Source organism: Tamandua tetradactyla, chromosome 5, assembly GCF_023851605.1.
Source record: "Tamandua tetradactyla isolate mTamTet1 chromosome 5, mTamTet1.pri, whole genome shotgun sequence".
Taxonomy (NCBI): domain Eukaryota; kingdom Metazoa; phylum Chordata; class Mammalia; order Pilosa; family Myrmecophagidae; genus Tamandua; species Tamandua tetradactyla.
Genome location: NC_135331.1, coordinates 57,548,591 through 57,570,143, shown reverse-complemented (window position 1 = coordinate 57,570,143; position 21,553 = coordinate 57,548,591). Strand labels below are relative to the sequence as shown.

The window sequence follows — 21,553 nt, the reverse complement described above, 5'->3', positions numbered from 1 at the left end:
GAAGAGAAAGGAAACCTGAGTCAGAAAACTATTAATAATTCCTTAAAACTTAAGACCCTAAAATTTCAAATTTACATTTCAACTCCCAGGCAAAGCCATCCGTCAGCTAATCCAAAAATAAACTATCCTTTTCTAAGTGCTAATTTTTTGACAGGGCAGTGTCATATATCCTGCAGAAAAATTCTCCAATGAACTTGCTAACATGCAAGCCCCCTTGTCTGAATCCCTTTCCCACCTGTGTGCCCCTCACAATAACCATTCCTACTTTTGCTTCTTCTTAGCTAATAATATTCTAGCCTTGTTCATTTTCATAGGCTGGCATGTCCTTCAGAGGAAGCCAGGCTCCTTCTCCATCCCAGGGGAGAATTAAGTCGGGTCAGAGTTAATCACGGTAATCATATTCCATGACCAAGTCATTGGCCATGGGACACAATTCTGGCCTAGGAGATGTTTCTTTTTCATGTCTCCAAAAGTAGTTGTGCAGAGATGGCTACAGTAGTTCTAAACATCACATCTTGTAGCCATGAGGAAAAAGCAAGGGAATCTCTGACACTGAACAAGAGCCTTGAAGGTACTGAGCTGCTATAACGACTAGCCCTGGGAAACACCCAGCTTTTTTTTTCATGTGAGATGATAAATGTCTCTAGTGTTTAAGCTGTTTCCACTTGAATTTTCTGTCACTTTGTAACCAAAAACTTACAAAAAATGAAACCATATAGATGGTCAGCTAGAACATACTCCACCTATAGGTATAAGCCTCTAACAAAGGACATAAAAGAGAAAACCAACAAATTTGTAAAGATGGAAGAGGAGGTGGTCCTTTTTTTTCTATACTAGTTCTTTACTAAGAAGAGTTCTTTTTGACCATCTGGAAAGTGCTCTGTCTTTGGTAGAAACTACTTTTTAACTCCTTTTGTTTGGGGGGGTGGGAGATGAGTATCTCCTCCAACAATTTGATGTATTTATTTAATATAGGGGAGGAGATTTTCAATTACCATAATTTTACTGATTTAAAAACAGTAACAGGAAATGGTTCAAGATGGTGGCTTACTGACGTGTACAATTTAGTTCATCCTTTAGATCAGCTAGTAAATAGCCAGGACCATACAGAACAACTGCTGGGACCACAGCAGTGACCAGACACACAGCACACACCAGTCTGGACAAGCAGGACCAGCTGTGATCCCATCCAGAACTGTGAGACCCCCATGCCCCAGAGGCTGACACCCCTCCCCCACAGGCTGGTTCCTGGAGAGGAAAGGAAAATGACTTCACTAACAGCAAGGGGCTGAGCTCAACCAAGCTCTAATTAATTAACAGATTCTGGCTACTAAAAATAGGCCCCCAGGTCAGCTGAACCTCTAGTAAAAGCTGATTGCTGGTTTTTGCCCTGGCACAGAAGGAGCAGGGCTGACAGAAAAAGAAAAAAAAAAAACAGGGTTTTTTCAGATCTGACAACACAAAATACTTGAAAAGGTATGGTTCCTGAAGGAAAGGTGGAGGCACACAGGACCTGCAGATACACAGGACTTAAGCGTTCTTAATTGACAAACCAGAGGACCCTAGGTCCTGATCTGAAAGATCTTTTTTCTTTTCTTTTCTTGGCTGTATTTGTACCACTTGACTGCTATTTGCATACAACTGCAACACTTCCCAGGCTCCAACTGCCCCAGGCAAGGGAGGAATTAAATTTGTCTGAGAGGCAAAGAGGCTGGTCAGGTGAAATGAGCTAATTCCCTGGAGCCTGTACCTTCCCAGGAGAGGGGTGGGGCCCAGCTCAGGTGGAATCCCTCACCCAAGGAATTCATCCCCAGGGTCTGGAACACCTATGTGATTAAAATCAGACTACGACCTCCCTTCTGTCTCAGCCACGCCCCCAACAAGGAGAGTCTGCTGAAGTGAAAGGTTCCACATCACCATATGCTGGTGGGACCCACAGGCAGACAAGCACCACATACTGGGCAGGATAGGAAAAGAACAATCTAGAGGCTTCTTAGGAAAGAAAGCCATTCAACCTGCTGCATCTCACCCTCAAGGAAAATTGATGCGGGTGACTTTTTCCTCCTGAGAGGAGGCCAGACTTGTCTGGGAAAATCTAACTGGGTTCTATAATACCTAAGTAGACACTCCTAAGGAAAAAAATGTAAGACACCATTCAGGCAGGGCAAGAAACAAAAAAACAAGAACTGAAATACTCTGATCTGAAGAAAAAAACTTAAGGTAGAGGTCTAGAATAACCTGAAATGAATGTTAAAGAACAGATTAACAACAAAGTCATCCAGCAAGAAAATCCTAGGTAAAAAAGTGAAAACAATCCCCAGAATAAATTAATTTAGGAAATTAAATGTCTAGATGCCAGCAAAAAATAATGAATCATACTAGGAAAATTAAAGAAATGGCCCACTCAAAGGAACAAACCAACAATTCAAATGAGGTATAGGAATTGAAACCATTAATTCAGGATGTTTGAACAGACACGGAAAATCTCATCAAAAATCAAATCAATGAATTGGGGGAGGATATAAAGAAGGCAAGGGACAAACAAAAAGAAGAAACAGGAAGTCTAAAAAAAAACAACTTACAGAACTTATGTGAATGAAAGGCACAGGAGAAGAGGTGAAAAAAACAATAGAAACCTACAATGCTAGATTTCAAGAGGCAGAAGATAGGATTAGTGAACTGGAGGGCAGAACATCTGAAATCCAACAAGCAAAAGAAAATATAGGGAAAAGTATGGAAAAATATGACTCAAAAATTGGATGACAACATGAAGTGCATGAATATATGTGGTGTGGGTGTCCTAGAAGGAGAGGAGAAGAGAAAAGGGGGACAAAAACTAACGGAGGGGGCGGGCCGCGGTGGCTCAGCGGGCAAAGTGCTTGCCTGCTATGCCGGAGAACCTCGGTTCGATTCCCGGCCCCAGCCCATGTAACGAAAAACGGAGAAACAAAATACAATAAAACAAGAAAATGTTTAAAAAATGTTTCCCTTTCTTCCTCTCTTCCTTCCTTCTATCCTTCCTTCCTTCTCTCTGTCTTTCCTTTTAAAAAAAAAAAAAAAAAAAAAAAAAAAAAAAACTAACGGAGGAAATAATCACTGAAAATTTCCCAACTCCATCAAAGACTTAAAATGACAGGTCCAAAAAGTGCATCATACCCCAAACAGAATAGATCCAAATAGACGTAATCCAAGACACTTATTAATCAGAATGTCAGATGTCAAACAGAGAGAGAATTTTGAAAGTAGAAAGAGAAAAGCAATTCATCACATACAAGGGAACCCCAATAAGACCATGTGTAGATTTCTCAGCAGAAATCATGGAGGAGAGAACACAGTGGAATGACAGATTAAAGAAATTAAAAGGGAAAAACTGCCAACCAAGAATTTTATATCCAGCAAAATTATCCTTCAAAAACTGAGGGGGTAAAAAAGAAAAAAGAGGGAAATTAAAACAATTTCAGACAAAAAAATCACTGAGAGGATTTGTGACCAAGAGACGGGATGTGCAAGAAATATGAAAGGGAGCACTAGAAACAGATAGGAAAAGACAGCAGAGAGAGGTGTGGAGAAGAGTGTAGAAATGAAGACTACCAGTAAAGGTAAAAGAAGGAAAATTAGATATGACATATAAAATCTAAAAGGCAAAATGGTAGAAGAAACTGCTGCCCTTACAGTAATAAGACTAAATGTTCATGGATTAAACTGCCCAATCAAAAGACATGGACTGGCAGAATGGATTAAAAAACAAAACCTATCTATATGCGGTCTACAGGAGACATATTTTAGACCCAAGGATAAACATAGGGTGAAAGTGAAAGGTTGGGAAAAGATACTTCATGCAAACACCAATCAGAAATGAGCAGCAGTAGCTATACTGCTTGTCTAATCCAACAAATTAGACTTCAAATGTAAAACAATTAAAAGAGACAAAGAAGTACACTATGTATTAATAAAAGGAACATGTCAACAAGAAGACATAACAATCATACATATTTATGCACCGAGCAAGAGTGCTCCAAAATACATGAGGCAAACACTGAAAAGAAAAATAGACACATCTATCATAACAGATGGAGCTTCAATTCTCTGCTCTCATCAATGGACAGAACATCTGGACAGAGGATCAATAAAGAAACAGAGAATTTGAATAATACAATATAAATAAGCTAGACTTAAAGGACATTTATACAACATTACACCCCACAACAATAGGATACACCTTCTTCCCAAGTGCTCATGGATCATTCTCAAGGATAGACCACAGGGGTCACAAAGCAAGTCTCAACAATTTCAAAAGATTGAAATCATACAAAACACTTTCTCAGACCATAAAGGAATGAAGTCAGAAATCAATAATATGCAGAGGGCCAGAAAATTCACAAATAAAAGGAGGCTTAACAACACACTCTTAAATAACCAGTGGGTCAAGGAAGAAATTACTAGAGAAATCAGTAAATATCTTGAAGCAAATGAAAATGAAAACACAACATATCAAAATTTATGGAATATAGCAAAGGCACTGCTAAGAGAGAAATTTATTGCCCTAAATGCCTATATCCAAAAAGAAGAAAGAGCACAAGAAACTAAAGAAAAAATAGATAAATGGGAACTCCTCAAAATAAAATGCTTCTGCACCTCAGAAGGCTTTGTCAAAAAGATGAAGAAGCAGCCAACTCAATGGGACAATGTATCTGGAAATCACATATCGGACAAAGGTGTGATTTCCTGTACATACAAAGAAATCATACAACTCAACAACAAAAGAACAAACAATCCAATTAGAAAATGGGCTAATGATATGAATAGGCATTTTTCTGAAGAGTAAATACAGATGGCTCAAAAGCACATGAAGAGATGCTCATTTTCATTAGCTATTAGGGAAATGCAGACATAGACTACAATAAGTACCACCTCACACCTATAAGAATGGCTGTTATTACACAAACAGAAAACTATTAATGTTGGAGAGGTTGTGGAGAAACTGGGACAGTTATGCATAACTGGTTGGGAATGTATAATGGTACAGCCACTATGGCTGTTAGGCGGTTCCTTAGGAAACTAAATATTGAGTTGCACTATGACCCAGCAATAACACTATTTGGTATATACTCAGAAGAGCTGAAAGCAATGACACAAACAGACATTTGTATATCAATGTTCATAGCAACATTATTCACAATTGCTGAAAGATGGAAACAAACCAAATGCCCATCAACAGACAAGTGGATCAAGAAAATGTGATACATATACATACAATGGAATATTACGTAGCAGTAAGACAAAATGACATCCTGAAGTACATGACAAAATGAATGAGCCTTGAGGACATAATGCTGAGTGAAATTAGCCAGACACAAAAGTATAGGTACTGCATGATTCCACTGTTATGACTAGCATAAAGGTATAACCAGAGGCTTATAATACAGAATATATGGGACTTAGAGATACAAAGAAGTAGAGATACATATTAGCTAATGAGGTTGCACTCCAATGTAAGGGAATAGATAGGAGTGAAGGTGGTTCTCTAGTGGGTCTAGAAGTAATATTACCTTTTGAAGATGAACAAGATTGAAAGGGGTTGCACAGACCTATGTGTCCCACTAATTAACACCAGAAATATGAATTAGTTCTCACAAGAATTGCTTCAAAGATATGATTCTTGTATAAAGAGTGTTTAAGCCCAGAGTATAGGGGGAAAACTGTTATTGCATGCTATGAGAAAACCATCAGCACTACTACAGCAACAGCAGAGGTAATTAATGGGGGGAGGGATAAGAGTTAACAGGTTTAGATTTCCTATTTGGCAAGGGTGCATTTATTGGTTTTATTTCTCTTGGGAACAATGAAATTATCTAAAATTGAGAATGTTGATGGACTGTGGACATTGGGCTCTCTACATGATGCCCAATGAATGCAGGTGGCTGAAGGATGCACTGGCGGAGAAGTAGATTGGTGAATGATGGTCCTGAGATCCAGATGAGAAGTAGGTCTGAAAGAAGGATGTGCTGCTATGAAAAGGAACAAAGTCATGAGGCATGCAATGATGGAACGAACATGTGGGACATCTGGTGAGATAAAATTAGCCAGAAACAAAAGAACAAGAATGGAATGGTCACTGTAAGAAAATGCTTATAAGAAAACAGGGGCCTAGAATTTAAGCTTTTAGAGCAGACATATTAAGTCCGGAGTGGTCATTATTATTTCTGGATTTTGAGAGGCTGTTTTATATATATAACCTGATATTTAGAGATAAAAATTAGGCTGAATACATTGGGGTTAAAGTAATTCAGAACACAGGGGTAAGAAAGACAGTGTCTATATTTTAGATCCATACATGCTCTTTGAGACCATTGGAAGAAAGGTTTATTTGGTCTGGAACTGAAATTTTCTGTAGTGAATAATCTAATTCAAACTATCTGTATACTCATTTGAACAATTGAAACACAGGAAGCACAGAATAAGAAAGAGGTCCTTTAATCCTGTATAGATTATTGTAATGCCTGGATACATCCTAGAGTATATTAAGCAGATAATCAAAAAGTATTGGCAAAGTCCCTTAAGGGATGGGAGAAAGAATATGGAACTATTAAACCTTACTATCAGGGAATCCACTGATACTGTGTCAAACTTTAGGGACACCCAAATCAATAGGCCATTCCCTTGATCATGAGGCTTACACTTGTGAAGCTTATGTAGGTAGCAGAGAAGCTTAGACTACCTACAGGCATGGCTGAGAGTTACTTTTAGAGGACCTTTTTGTTGCTCAGATGTGGCCTCAGTCTCTCTAAGCCCAACTCTGCAAGTGAAATCATTGCCTTACCCCCTACGTGGGACATGACATCCAGGGGTGAAAGTCTCCCTGCGACATGGGAGATGACTCCCAGGGATGAATCCAGACCTGGCACCATGGGATCAACAATTCCATCATGACCAAAAGAGGGAAAAGAAGTGTAACTAAAAAAGTATCAGTGGCAGAGAGAGTTCAAATAGAGTCGAGAGGCAACAGTGGAGGTTGCTTTTACACAAGCTTCAGTTAGACCTAGCTACCCCAGGTTTGGCTATCATAACCTGCCAAACCCCAGCCAGGGTCATTCCAGCCAATCCTAAAAAACACCTAGGGTAATATATAAGAATCTACAAGGGTTACATGCACTAAAGTAACTTTCCAGAAACCTACAACCTCCAGATGGGTCCCTAGTCCAGATAAATCCTGAAACCTAGCCCAGCCTCTCCAGAACATCAGAGTTCCATCTCTCTACCCCGTATTAGTGAAAGATACTTCCAATATGAAAAATTTAGAATTGCAATAGCCCAAACACGCCTAAAGAGAGGGATGGAAAGATCAAAGGTGATGGTGTAGTTATACAGAGAAAATAGGATTTAACAAATAAATATGAATGCTGAATCATTAAATTATCTCTTTTAGTCTCCAGTATCTTAGAGCAGCTACAAGTAAAAACCTTAAATTGTGGAATTGTAAGCCATGTCAAACTCTGAAATATGTTCTACAACTAATTGTGGTGCTGTGATTTGAAATGTATCACTTTTTTGTATATATGTTATTTTTCACAAAAAAAGAAGGAAAAAAAAGTCAATTGTGATGATTAAAAAAAATTTAAACCCTCTAGCCTCCTATATTCTGGAGCAGCTAGAAGGAAAATTCTGAGAGGATCATATGGTAGCCCATGACAAATTCTGGGATCTGTCCTTTAACTACTAGTTGAAGAGTGCTTTGAAAACTATTGCTTTTTAATTTCTTTGCTCTGTATATATGTTATACCATACAATAAAAAAGTTAAAAATAAAAAGTAAAGACCCAACCTGAGGGTTGAGAGTGGAAGAAGTCTTCTCTTGCTGTAAAGGGGAAAAACACTGAGCAGATCTGTGGTTAAATCATAGCCCCACCCCATAACTTAGGATTCTTGAAGCTGGATACTTTTGTGTGCAGCAGTTTCCTCATTTATAAAGTGGGAGTATAACTGCCTTTTGAGATTGGTGTGAGATTTAATAATATAATCTCTACTAAACTGCCTAGCAGAGCACACAGCACAAAGTAGATACTAAACAAAAAACAAACAAAATTCACAAAAAAACCTGGTCTTTTTCTTTCCCCACCTCTAGAGTATTCTAGAGACTTGGTGAAAGGAAGCTAAAAAAATAAAACGCTTTATAAGAGTAAGAGGGGTAGCTGGATGTGAACAGGAGAGTCTTGTTTGAGGCCCTGGAAAAGAAGACTTCCCGTTTTTACAAAAGCATGAATTAAGGAAACAATAAATAATGGAGCAGTAAATAAAGAGGGGGAAAAAAGAAGAAAAAGCTAAAATCGAGGAATTAACTGTTCACTTAGAAGAACTAGATAAAGAAGAGCAAACTAACCCCAAAGCAAGTGAAAGGAAAGAAATAACGAAGATTAGAGCAGAAATAAATGAAATCGAGAACAGGAAAACCAACAAAATCAGAAAATGGTTCTATGAGAAACTCAATAAGATTGATGGACCCTTAGAAAGGCTGACAAAAAGAAGAGGAGAGAGGATGCAAATAAATAAAATCAGAAATGGAAGAGGAGGCATAACAACTGACCCTGCAGAAATATAGGAGGTAATGAGACGACACTATGAACAACTTTATGCTAATAAACTAAACAATGTACATGAAAGGACAGCTTCCTGTAAAGCTTGAACAGCCAACATTGACACGAGAAGAAATAGATAGCCTCAACAAACCAATCACAAGAAGCTGAATAGTCATTAAGAAGCTCCCAAACAAGCCCAGGACCAGATGGCTTCATATGTGAGTTCTACCAAACATTCAAAAATTAGTACCAATCCTGCTCAAACTCTTCAAAAAAACTGAAGAGGAGGGAAGTTTACTTAACCATTCTATAAGCCAACATCACCCTCAAACCAAAGCCAGACAAAGATACCACAAGAAAAGAAAATTACAGACCAATCTCTCTAATGAATATAGATACAAAAACCCTCAACAAAATTCTTGCAAATCAAATACAGCAGCACATTAAAAGAATTACACACCATGACCAAGTAGGATTCATCCCAGGTATGCAAGGATGGTTCAACATAAGAAAATTAATTAATGTAATACACCATATCAACAAATCAAAGCAGAAAAACCACATGATCATCTTGATTGATGCACAAAAGGCATTTGACAAACATCAACACCCTTTCTTGTTGAAAACTCTTCAAAGGATAGGAATAGAAGGGAAAGTCCTCAATATGATAAAGGGAATATATGAAAAACCCACTAATATCATCCTTAATCGGGAAAAACTGAAAACTTTCCCCCTAAGATCAGGAACAAGACAAGGATGTCCACTGTCACCACTGTTATTCAACATTGTGTTGGAAGTTCTAGCCAGAGAAATTAGACACGAAAAAGAAATACAAGGCATCAAAATCGGAAAGGAAGAATAAAAACTGATACTGTTTGCAGACGATATGATATTACATGTTGAAAACCCCAAAAAATCCACAGCAAAACTACTACAGCTAATAAATGAGTAAAGTGGCAGGTTACAAAGTCAACACTGAAAAATCTGTAGTGTTTCTGTATACACTAGTAATGAGCAATCTGAGGGAGAAATAAAGAAAAAAATTCCACTTACAACTGCAACCAAAAGAATAAAATATTTAGGATTAAATTTAACTAAGGATACAAAAGACCTATACAAAGAAAACTATAAGAAATTGCTAAAAGAAATCACAGAACACCTAAATAAATGCAAGGGCATACCATGTTCATGAATTAGAAGACTAAACATAAGTAAGATGTCAATTCTACCTAAACTGATTGATAGATCCAATTGCAATACCAATTAAAATCCTAAAAACTTACTTTTCAGAAATAGAAAGACCAATAACCAAATTTATCCGGAAGGGCAGGGTACCCCAAATAGCTAAAAATATCCTGAGAAAGAAAAATGAAGTTGGAGGCCTCATGCTGCCTGACTTTAAGGCATATTATAAAATTACAGTGGTCAAAACAGCATGGTACTGGCATAAAGATAGATATACTGACCAATGGAAATGAATAGAGTGTTCAGATATAGATCTGCTCATCTATGGACAATCGATCTTTGATAAGGCAGTCAAGTCAATTCACCTGGGACAGAACAGTCTCTTCAATAAATGGTGCCTGGAGAACTGAATATCCACATGCAAAAGAATGAAAGAGGATCCATATCTCACACCCTATACAAAAATTAACTCAAAATGGATCAAAGACCTAAACATCAGATCTAAGACCATAAAACTTTTAGAAGAAAATGTAGGGAAATATCTTACAAACTTGTAATAGGAAGTGGTTTCCTAGATCTTACACCCAAAGCACGAGCATTGAAGAAAGAATAGATAAATGGGAACTCCTCAAAATTAAACACTTTTGTGCATCAAAGAACTTTGTCAAGAAAGTAAAAAGATAGCCTACAAAATGGGAGACAATATTTGGAAACAATATATCAGATAACGGTCTAGTATCCAGAATATATAAAGAGACTGTTCAACTCAACAACAAAAAGACAAACAACCCAATTACAAAATTGCAAAAGACACAAACAGACACTTCTCAGAAGAATAAATACAAATGGTTAAAAGGCACATGAAAAGATGCTCAACTCCCTCCTTACGGAAATGCAAATCAAAACCACAATGAGAAATCATCTCACACCCACCAGAATGGCCATTATCAATAAAAAAGAAAATGATAAGTGCTGGAGAGGATGTGGAGAAAGAGGCACACTTATCCACTGTTGGTGGGAATGTCAAATGTTACAACCATTGTGGAAGGCAGTATGGCAGTTCCTCAGGAAGCTAAGTTAGATTTGTCATATGATCCAGCAATACGACAGCTAGGTATCTATTCAGAGGACAAGAACATAAATGGACATTTGCACACTGTATTAGTTAGGGTTCTCTAGAGAAACAGAATCAACAGGGAACACTTGCAAATATAAAATTTATGAAAGTGTCTCACGTGACCGTAGGAATGCAGAGTCCAAAATCCACAGGGCAAGGCTGCGAAGCCGATGACTCCAATGGATGGCCTGGATGAACTCCACAGGAGAGGCTCACCAGCCAAAGCAGGAATGAAACCTGTCTCCTCTGAGTCCTCCTTAAAAGGCTTCCCATGATTGGATTTAGCATCACTAATTGCAGAAGACACTCCCCTTTGACTGATTACAAATGGAATCAGCTGTGGATGTAGCTGACGTGATCATGACCTAATCCTATGAAATGTCCTCATTGCAACAGACAGGCCAGCACTTGCCCAATCAGATGAACAGGTACCACAACTTGGCCAAGTTGACACTGTCCCTAACCATGATAGTTCACCCCTTGTCAACTTGGCACACATATATATATATATATATCACCTTAGACCATACTTAATTTCCAAATGAAAACAAATAAGCACACATTTTTTCTTTTACCTGACAATACTCAACTGTCCTGCATATAACTGGAAACACATTAAATCTCTCCAGAATAGGGTGCAAATCCTTGGGTAACATTCATTCTTAAACTTGATATCTTACAACTTAAATAGTATAACATAAACAAAACAGCATTACAGTCCTCGTTTCTGTAACTGATCACGTGGTCGAAGTTCATATTTATCACTACCTTCTTCCACTACCCATTCCATGTTCCCTTTCCCCTCAGCAAGCACTTCAGCTGGCCGTGGTTCTTTGCCTGGTGGGGTGACCCAAACCTTCATTCCTGAAGTCTCAGAGCCATTAGTGGTCCTGCCTGGATTGTGTTGTTGCAGTTTTCCATTGATTTTAATCACAGGGCATGGTAGTACTAATAGACGCCCCAGGGGATCTCCTATATTCCAAGAAAACTCTTCTTTACCTCCATTATGTAGTTGCAGTCCTACTTCCTTCTGATAGTCAGGGTCAATTACCCCAGACAATAATGTAATCCCCTTCTTGGTGTGTTGATCCAGAGGCATAAGTAGCCCAAAGTGGCCAGGTGGCAATCTTAACTTCCAGTTCAGTGGTATCACTGTTGTTTCTCCTGGAGAAAGCACACCCCGTTTTGGAACTAAAACCTGTAGACCAGCAGAACTCAGGGTAGCAGGGACAGGAAGCAAAAATTTTCCTAGTGGATCACTAGGAGTAATAGTGAGTGGCACCACACCCATTTCCACCCCTTGGTTCCTGGACCCATGGATCCTGGCTATGGGAGGAACAGCACCATACAGCGGACGCTGATTCAGAGCACACACAGCTTCCTGGAGAACATTACCCCAGCCTTTCAAGTTTTTGCCACCTAGTTGGCACCGTAATTGAGTTTTCAAAAGGCCATTCCACCGTTCTATCAATCCAGCTGCTTCTGGATGATGGGGAACATGATAAGACCAGAGAATTCCGTGAGCATGTGCCCATTCCCGCACTTCATTTGCTGTGAAGTGTGTTCATTGATCCGAAGCAATGCTATGTGGAATACCATGACGATGGATAAGGCATTCTGTAAGCCCACGGATAGTAGTTTTGGCAGAAGCATTGCGTGCAGGGAAAGCAAACCCATATCCAGAGTATGTGTCTATTCCAGTTAGAACAAATCGCTGCCCCTTCCATGAAGGGAGTGGTCCAATGTAATCAACCTGCCACCATGTAGCTGGCTGGTCACCTCGGGGAATGGTGCCATATCGGGGGCTGAGTGTAGGTCTCTGCTGCTGGCAGATTGGGCACTCAGCAGTGGCTGTAGCCAGGTCAGCCTTGGTGAGTGGAAGTCCATGTTGCTGAGCCCATGCATAACTTCCATCCCTACCACCATGACCACTTTGTTCATGAGCCCATCGGGCAATAACAGGAGTTGCTGGGGAAAGAGGCTGACTGGTATTCATAGAACGGGTCATCTTATTCACTTGATTATTAAAATCTTCCTCTGCTGAAGTCACCCTCTGGTGGGCATTCATATAGGACACAAATATCTTCATGTTTTTAGCCCACTCAGAAAGGTCTATCCACATACTTCTTCCCCAGACCTCTTTGTCGCCAATTTTCCAATTATGGTCTTTCCAAGTCCCTGACCATCCAGCCAAACCATTAGCAACAGCCCATGAGTCAGTATACAAACGCACCTCTGGCCAGTTTTCCTTCCAAGCAAAATGAACAACCAGGTGCACTGCTCGAAGTTCTGCCCACTGGGAGGATTTTCCCCTCACCACTGTCCTTCAAGGACACCCCAGAAAGGGGTTGTAATGCTGCAGCTGTCCACTTTCAGGTGGTACCTACATATCGTGCTGAACCATCTGTAAACCAGGCCCGAGTTTTCTCTTCCTCAGTCAATTCACTGTAAGGAACACCCCAAGAGGCCATAGCTCTGGTCTGGGAAAGAGAAGGTAATGTGGCAGCAGGAGTGGAAACCATGGGCATTTGTGCCACTTCTTCATGTAACTTACTTGTGCCTTCAGGACCTGCTCTGGCTCTATCTCGTATATACCATTTCCACTTTACAATAGAGTGCTGCTGTGCACGCCCAACTTTATGGTTTGGTGGGTCAGACAACACCCAACTCATGATAGGCAACTCAGGTCTCATGGTAACTTGGTGGCCCATGGTTAAGCGTTCAGTCTCTACTAAGGCCCAATAGCAGGCCAAAAGCTGTTTCTCAAAAGGAGAGTAGTAATCTGCAGCAGATGGTAAGGCTTTGCTCCAAAATCCTAAGGGTCTGCGTTGTGATTCTCCTATAGGGGCCTGCCAAAGGCTCCAGACAGCATCTCTATATGCCACTGACACTTCCAACACCATTGGATCTGCTGGATCATATGGCCCAAGTGGCAGAGCAGCTTGTACAGCAGCCTGGACCTGTCGCAGAGCCTCCTCTTGTTCAGGTCCCCACTCAAAATTAGCAGCTTTTCTGGTCACTCGATAAATGGGCCGGATGAGGAATATGTTGTCGCCAAAATCCAAAAAGACCAACTAGGCGTTGTGCCTCTTTTTTGGATGTGGGAGGGGCCAGATGCAGCAATTTATCCTTCACCTTAGAAGGGATATCTCGACATGCCCCACACCACTGGACACCTAAAAATTTTACTGACGTGGAAGGCCCCTGTATTTTTGTTGGATTTATCTCCTTTGCCAACTCAGTCCATGGATTGGGAGTGTCATTCTGATTACGGGAATCAGAGTTCTTAGTGTCTCTGAGCCCAGTCAGAGTAGAAAACCATTCATAAAAACCCATTTTTAAGATTCTGTTCCTTAAGAACCACTCCTGGTACCAAGATGTATTAGTTAGGGTTCTCTAGAGAAACAGAATCAACAGGGAACACTTGCAAATATAAAATTTATGAAAGTGTCTCACGTGACCGTAGGAATGCAGAGTCCAAAATCCACAGGGCAAGGCTGCAAAGCTGATGACTCCAATGGATGGCCTGGATGAACTCCACAGGAGAGGCTCACCAGCCAAAGCAGGAATGAAACCTGTCTCCTCTGAGTCCTCCTTAAAAGGCTTCCCATGATTGGATTTAGCATCACTAATTGCAGAAGACACTCCCCTTTGACTGATTACAAATGGAATCAGCTGTGGATGTAGCTGACGTGATCATGACCTAATCCTATGAAATGTCCTCATTGCAACAGACAGGCCAGCACTTGCCCAATCAGATGAACAGGTACCACAACTTGGCCAAGTTGACACCTGTCCCTAACCATGACACACACCAATGTTTATAGCAGCATTATTTACAACTGTCAAGAGATGGAAACAGCCCAAATGTCCATCAACAGACAAGTGGCTAAATAAGCTTTGGTATATACATACAATGGAATATTACACAGCTGTAAGACAGAATAAAGTCATAAAGCATATAACAACATGGATGGACCATGAGGACTATGCCAAGTGAAATAAGCCAGACACAAAAGGACAAATACTATATGGTCTCAGTGATATGGAATAATATCATGAATGAATGAACTTGGAGAATTTCAGGTAAGAACAGGGGTCATCAAGAGATAGAAAAAGGGTGGATTTTGGGTATTTGGAACTGAAGGGATACAGATTGTAAAACAGGACTGATTGTAAAAATTCAGAAATGGATAGCAAAATACTACCTAATTTTATCACAATAATGTTAGTACACTGAAGGAAGCTGAATGTGAGAATGATAGAGGGAGGCGGGCTGGGAGCACAAATGAAACCAGAAGGAAAGATAGACGATAAAGACTGAGATGGCATAATCTAGGAATGCCTGTAGTGTACAATGATAGGGCCTAAATGTACAAATTTTAAAATGTTTCTGCATGAGGAAGAACAAAGGAATGTCAATATTGCAGAGTACTGAAAATAGATGGCAATTTATATTTTAAAACTTAAATTTATATGTGAGACTAAAGAAAAAATGTCTATTTGTTACAAAATTTATATTATTACTAGTGCATTTCCTAATATAACTTATATGGACAGGTTAATTTACCATCATAAGTACATGGAACCTTTAATAAGGCATGAGATTTTGTAGGTTTGTCCAGAGTGATATGCTGATAAATCCCAGAGTGATTTGAACAGTGAATAAAAAAGTATTAGCAAAGTCCCCTTGGGAGAATGGTGAGAAAGGGGGAAAATTCAGTTTCGCCATTTGGAGAATTCTGATATTCTCACAAGCAGTGGGGACAACCAAATCTATAGGCCAAGTCCTTAATTTTTGGGTTTGTTCATACGAAACTTATCCCGCAAAGGACAGACTAAGCCTACTTAAAATTAGGCCTAGGAGTCACCCTCAGAGAACCTCTTTTGTTGCTCAAATGTGGCCTAGCTCTCTCTCAGTCAACATGGCAAGCAAACTCCCCACCCTCCCCCTCTCTACTGGAACATGACTCCCAGGGGTGTAAACCTCCCTGGCAACGTGGGACAGAAATCCTAGAATGAGCTGGGACTTAGTATCAAGGGATTGAGAAAATCTTCTCAACCGAAAGCAGGAAGGAAGAAACGAGACAAAATAAAGTGTCAGTGGCTGAGAGATTTCAAACAGAGTCCAGAGGTTACCCTGGAGGTTATTCTTACACATTTTAGAGCTATCCCCTTTTTAGTTTAAGGTGTATTAGAGAGGCTAGAGGGAAGTGCCTGAAATTGTAGAACTATGTTCCAATAGCCATATTTCTTGAAAATGAATGTTTAATGATAAAGCTTTCACAATGTGACTATGTGATTGTGAAAACCTTGTGTCTGATGCTCCTTTTATCTATGATATTGACAGATGAGTAAAAAATATGGATTAAAAATAAATAATAGAGGGAACAAATGTTAAAATAAATTTAGTAGACTGAAATACTAGTGAACAATGAAAGGGAGTGGTAAAGGGTATAGAAAATAATAGGAGGAACAAAAGTTAAAATCTATTGAGTAGATGGAAATACTAGTGGTCAATGAGAGGGACAGGTAAGGGACATGATGTGTGTGAGGTTTTCTCTTTTTATTTCTTTTTCTGGAATGATGCAAATGTTCTAAAAAAAAATGATCATGATAATGATGAATATACTACTATGTGATGATACTGTGAGCTACTGATTGTACACCACACATGGAATGTTTGTATGTTAAGAATGTTCATGCTTGTATGTTGTAGTTTGATAATACAAAATAAATTGAATTAAGAAAAAAATGGTAACAATCTAATCCTAATTTATCTTCCACTGTTGAAGCCAGACTGAGGTCAGACTAAAAGAATCTAGTTCATGTGTAAAGATGAATTTTCTGAGAAAAAGGATTATAAAGAAATGATTTTCCAGGGACGATGTGAAATCTCCTTGATGAAAGTCTTTAAAAACAGATTATTCATGTAGCTGTGAAGGCTTAGGCTCTATACCTTATATGACAATTCAAGATCCCTGCCAGACCCATCTAAACAGAAAATTTGTCTTTTTTTCTCTAAACAGAACTTTAGAAAAATATCTAGTGTTAAAATTAAAAAAAAGCAAAAACTTCTTAATCCCAAATTCTAGGACAGTCATGTCATATTTATTATGAACCTATGCAAACCAATAGTTACAGCAAATTCACTTCATCGTTCCAGGGGCAAAAAAAAGGTAAGCAGTATAATCAAAGATCCTGCTATGTCACAATTTCCATAAAATTTTGAGTGTCAGCAAACACTTATTTGGCCAGAAAATATCCAGTGACTAATTTAGCTGAAAGTTAATTTATTTGATTATAAAGAGAAATGAAAACACTTATTAGATTAAAAAGAAATGGTATATTGTGCATTACTCATTATATATGTAGAACGGAATGATCAATAAATAAAAAAGAAAGAAATGGTATGTACTTATCAGGAAAAACAGTTTCTGCCCTACAGCAATTCCTTAACTAAGAGAATATTATTTTAAAATGTAGTTTTTACATTAAAGCCTTTACTATCCAAGAGTAGTGCTGAATACAGAATGTCCTATTAAAAATACAATTTGAAATATTTAAGATCTACCGCTATAGGGCACTAAAACCCCACTTACATTTATAATGACCAAAATCTGGAATATTAACTTTGAAAAGCAAATACAGTAAGTTTCATTTCTCAAGGGAAGTCACTTGGTTTGCTGACATAATGTGCAATGGATAACTGGTCATTGGTTTAGCAACTAAGACATATAGATCATCTGTCAGCTGGTCACATAGTTAGAAGTAGGACAAGGGGGCAATCATGACAGATGATGGTAATATGTCTCAGAAATATGGCCTACTGCTGTGGTGGGTGTACCTCTGCATGAATTAGAAAAATGCACCTTCTCTGAGTGTAACTGCATATCTACAGATGCCTAGCTTAAAGAACAGAAAGTTCTTTTTACATATTAGAGAAAGGTGTCTCTCTACCTGGTATCATTGTACGATGTACATTTTGCTTAACTCTAAGCAGTGGGCCTGAACTTACATTTAAGAACCCCATGCCTAGTAGCAGACAGGAAATCCCTTATCTTCTAGGAAGGAAGGAAAGTAGATAAGTCTCATTCTCCACAGACTCAACTACCTACCAAGCCCTCCCTCATTCTAGAAAAGTTGGAGGTGGCTACATTTCCATTAAATTGGGCTTTATTTTCAGTCATCAGGGGAGAAAAAAAGGCAAAATATCTCCAAAATGATCAAGTAATAAAGCCTTCAAGATTTGCTCTGCAGATGTAAGGTATTATAGCTTCGCTTTTTAATCACAGCTTCCCTTAGCACAAACTTCAACTTGATTGAAAGGACAGAAGCTTACCAGTATACAGGATATTTACCTACGTGAATATTTACTAAAAAATGCTCTGTACTTTGAAGGAAGGGCCTTTAACTGTAAAAGAGAAACTATAAAGGGTACTACAGTTCCATTAATTATAAAAAGAAAAATGATGGCTTCCTTTGTTTATTTCAATTTTGCCTTTAAAGATTTACATTCAAAACAGATTATAATTAGCAATCACTAAAGCTTTGGCTTGACTTAAACTTAAGAGAATAATACATTAAGGAGCTCTCTGGAATGGAAACACAGAACGAAATTCTACTCAAACTAAACATATCAATTCAGTATTATAAAAAAATGAGAAAAACAACATTTTACTGTTTAAAATTAACAATGATTTATGTATTAGGAAATTACTTTGACCATTAAAGAAAAAAAACCCGTGCTTCAAGATAAAGAGAAATTATACAAACACATACACACCCTACATACACTTATCCTAAAGTCAAGGCTTTGGCATTTTAAAGTAAAATAAAACATTATAAATCATTTTTGTTTATTGCAACTGGCTATGTTAAAATCAATACGGGGCAGTGCAACAGTGGCTCAGAGGCAGAATTCTCGCCTGCCATCCTGGAGACCTAGGTTCAATTTCCAGAGCCTGTCCGTGTCAAAAAAAAAAATCAATATGACTCCTAATGCAAGCCTGTCATTAACCCAACAGGCAAAAATGATAGGGATTCACTATAATGGAAGGAAGATACTGCCAGCAAAGAAGGGTGGATGAGAATGTCTATCATAATATGAGTAGCCACCTGCTTTAACTTCTGTCCTCAACTTTCCTTTTAACTTTAGGACTTGCTTAGGTAATTATAAGATCCACCTACCAAGGTGTCTAGCATACTTTTCAAGAATAAAACTGCCTGGCACAGAGAGAGAACTGTCAGAGACACACACAAAACCCAAAGGCATACTGAACAACACAGGAAGACCAAGAAGTATCCACTTGTGATGGTTAGGTTCTAGCATCACCTTGGCCAAATGATTATGCCCAGTAGCCTAGTCAAGCAAGCATTGACCTTACCATTCCTGCAAGGATATTTCATGGCTGGATGATAAACCAGAAGACTGGTGTATTAAATCATCAGTCAGTTGATTGCATCTGTGGCTAATTACATTGGCAATCAACTAAGGCATACCTCCCACAATGAGATAATCCCATCCGTCAAGGCTTTTAAGGAATAAGAGAGCATTTTCACTGCTTCTTCAGCCAGGACGCCTCTCCTGTGGAGTTCATCCAGACTCTTCACTGGTGCCACCAGCTTCACAGCCTGCCTTATGGATTTTGGACTCTACCATTCCCACGGTTGCATGAGACATCTTTATAAATCTTCGATTTACAGTTCTTTCCTGTTCGTTCTGTTTCTCTGAAGAACACACCACCCAACAATGCTGTCAGCACTTTTTTACCCAAAATTATGAAATTTATAAACCTTCAACCTACAACTGATAGTACTGGCTTTGGAAACTGATCTAAGTGTGATTAGCAGTTTCAAATGCTAGTTCCACCACTTTCACACTGTGGGAAACCTTCAGCAAATAACTTCTGTGTTAATTCCCATATCCATAAAACAGGAATAACATAGGACCTACTTCCTAAATTATTAAGAAAATTGAAATTAGGTAATATATAAAAAAAACTTAGAACACTGCCTAGCATACTGCATACACTCAATAAATGTCAGCCATTATTATTATTATTACTATTACTATTATTACCAATAATGGTAGTTTTTTTACTTGCCCTTTGGTCCAGAAATGCTACTTCTGGAAATCCACCCTGGAAAAATAATCTAAAATACAGGAGAGAAACAAAAATATTTATTACAATGTTATTTTATAATGGTGAAAAGTTAGAGGAACCTAAATGTTCACCAACAAGGAAGCAGCAGGGTATTTTATCAAATATCCATTCAGCGAAATGTAACTTCATCACTAAAATATATATTTGAAATGTAATAAAGAATTATGAAGCAAAATAAGCATGTTTATGGGATTACACAAAGTGGAAAAACAAGATAAAAACTGTATGTATATTGCTATAATTATGCAAAATTATATTTAAAATATAGATAAAAAAGAACAGCAAGCAATAAACAATCCAAAAAGGAAATAAAGAAAACAATTCAATTTACAATAGGCACTAAAATAATCAATTATTTAGGAAAAAATTTAATCAAGCATCTAAAGAACTTGTATGCTTTTGTAGTTTCTGTAGCAAACTACAAAACATAGCAGAGAGATATTTAAGAAGGCCTAAATAAATGAAAGGACCCTCCATGTCCATGGATTGGGAAACTAAACACCATTAACATGTCAATTCTCCCAAAGCAATTTATGGATGTAACATAATCCTAATCAAAATTCCAATACCCTCCTCTGCAGAAATGGAAAAACCAATCATCAATTTCACATGGAGGGGTGAAGGACCCTGAAGAGCCAAAATCATCTTGATAAGGAAGAACAAAGTTGGAAGACTCATACTTTCTGATTTCAAAACATATGACAAAGTTACAATAATTAAAACAGTGTGGGACTGTCACAAGGATATACATACAGATCAATGGAATAAAATTGAGTGTTCAGAAATACTCTCATATCCATGGTGAACTGATTTTGACAAGGCCACCAAGTTCACTTAATAGGGAAAGAATAGGCTCTTCAATAAACAGTGTTGGGAACACTGGACATATACATGCAAAAGAATGAAAATGGGCCCCTACCTCACAACACACACAAAAATTAACTCTATATGGATATTATTTTAGTTTGCGAAAGCTGCCAGAATGTGATATACCAGAACTGGGACAGCTTTTATGAAGGGAATTTAGTAAGTTGCAAGTTATAGTTCTAAGGCCATGAACATGTCAAAATTAAGGCATCCAGGGAGACACCTTAACTCCAAAGAAAGGGTCAATGAAGTTCGTTTCTTCAAAGAACATATACAAATGGCCAATAAGTACATGAAAAGATGCTCAATCTTTAGCCATTAGGGAAATGCAAATCAAAACCCCAATGAGATACCAGTTCACACTCACTAGAATGGCTATTATTAAAATTTAGAAATCTAGTGTTGGTGAGGATGTGGAGAAATAGGAACACTTTTGCACTGTTGGTGGGAATGTACAATTGTGGTGCTACTACGTAAGACAGCTTGGTGGTTCTTCAAAAAGTTAAACATAGAAACATCATATGAGCCTGTAATCCCACTTCTAGATATATACTCAAAAGAATTGAAAGCAGGGACTTTGAACAGCAATCCCTACACCAATATTCACAGCAGTATTATTTACAATGGCCAAAATGTCAAAGCAAC

General features: G+C 38.4%; 1 protein-coding gene across 5 annotated transcripts in view; it reads right to left on the bottom strand.

The window, feature by feature from the left end:
* Positions 1-21,553, bottom strand: part of PPM1L (protein phosphatase, Mg2+/Mn2+ dependent 1L) — a 398,542-nt gene that overhangs the window by 364,247 nt on the left and 12,742 nt on the right. The gene's annotated exons all lie outside the window — the stretch shown is intronic.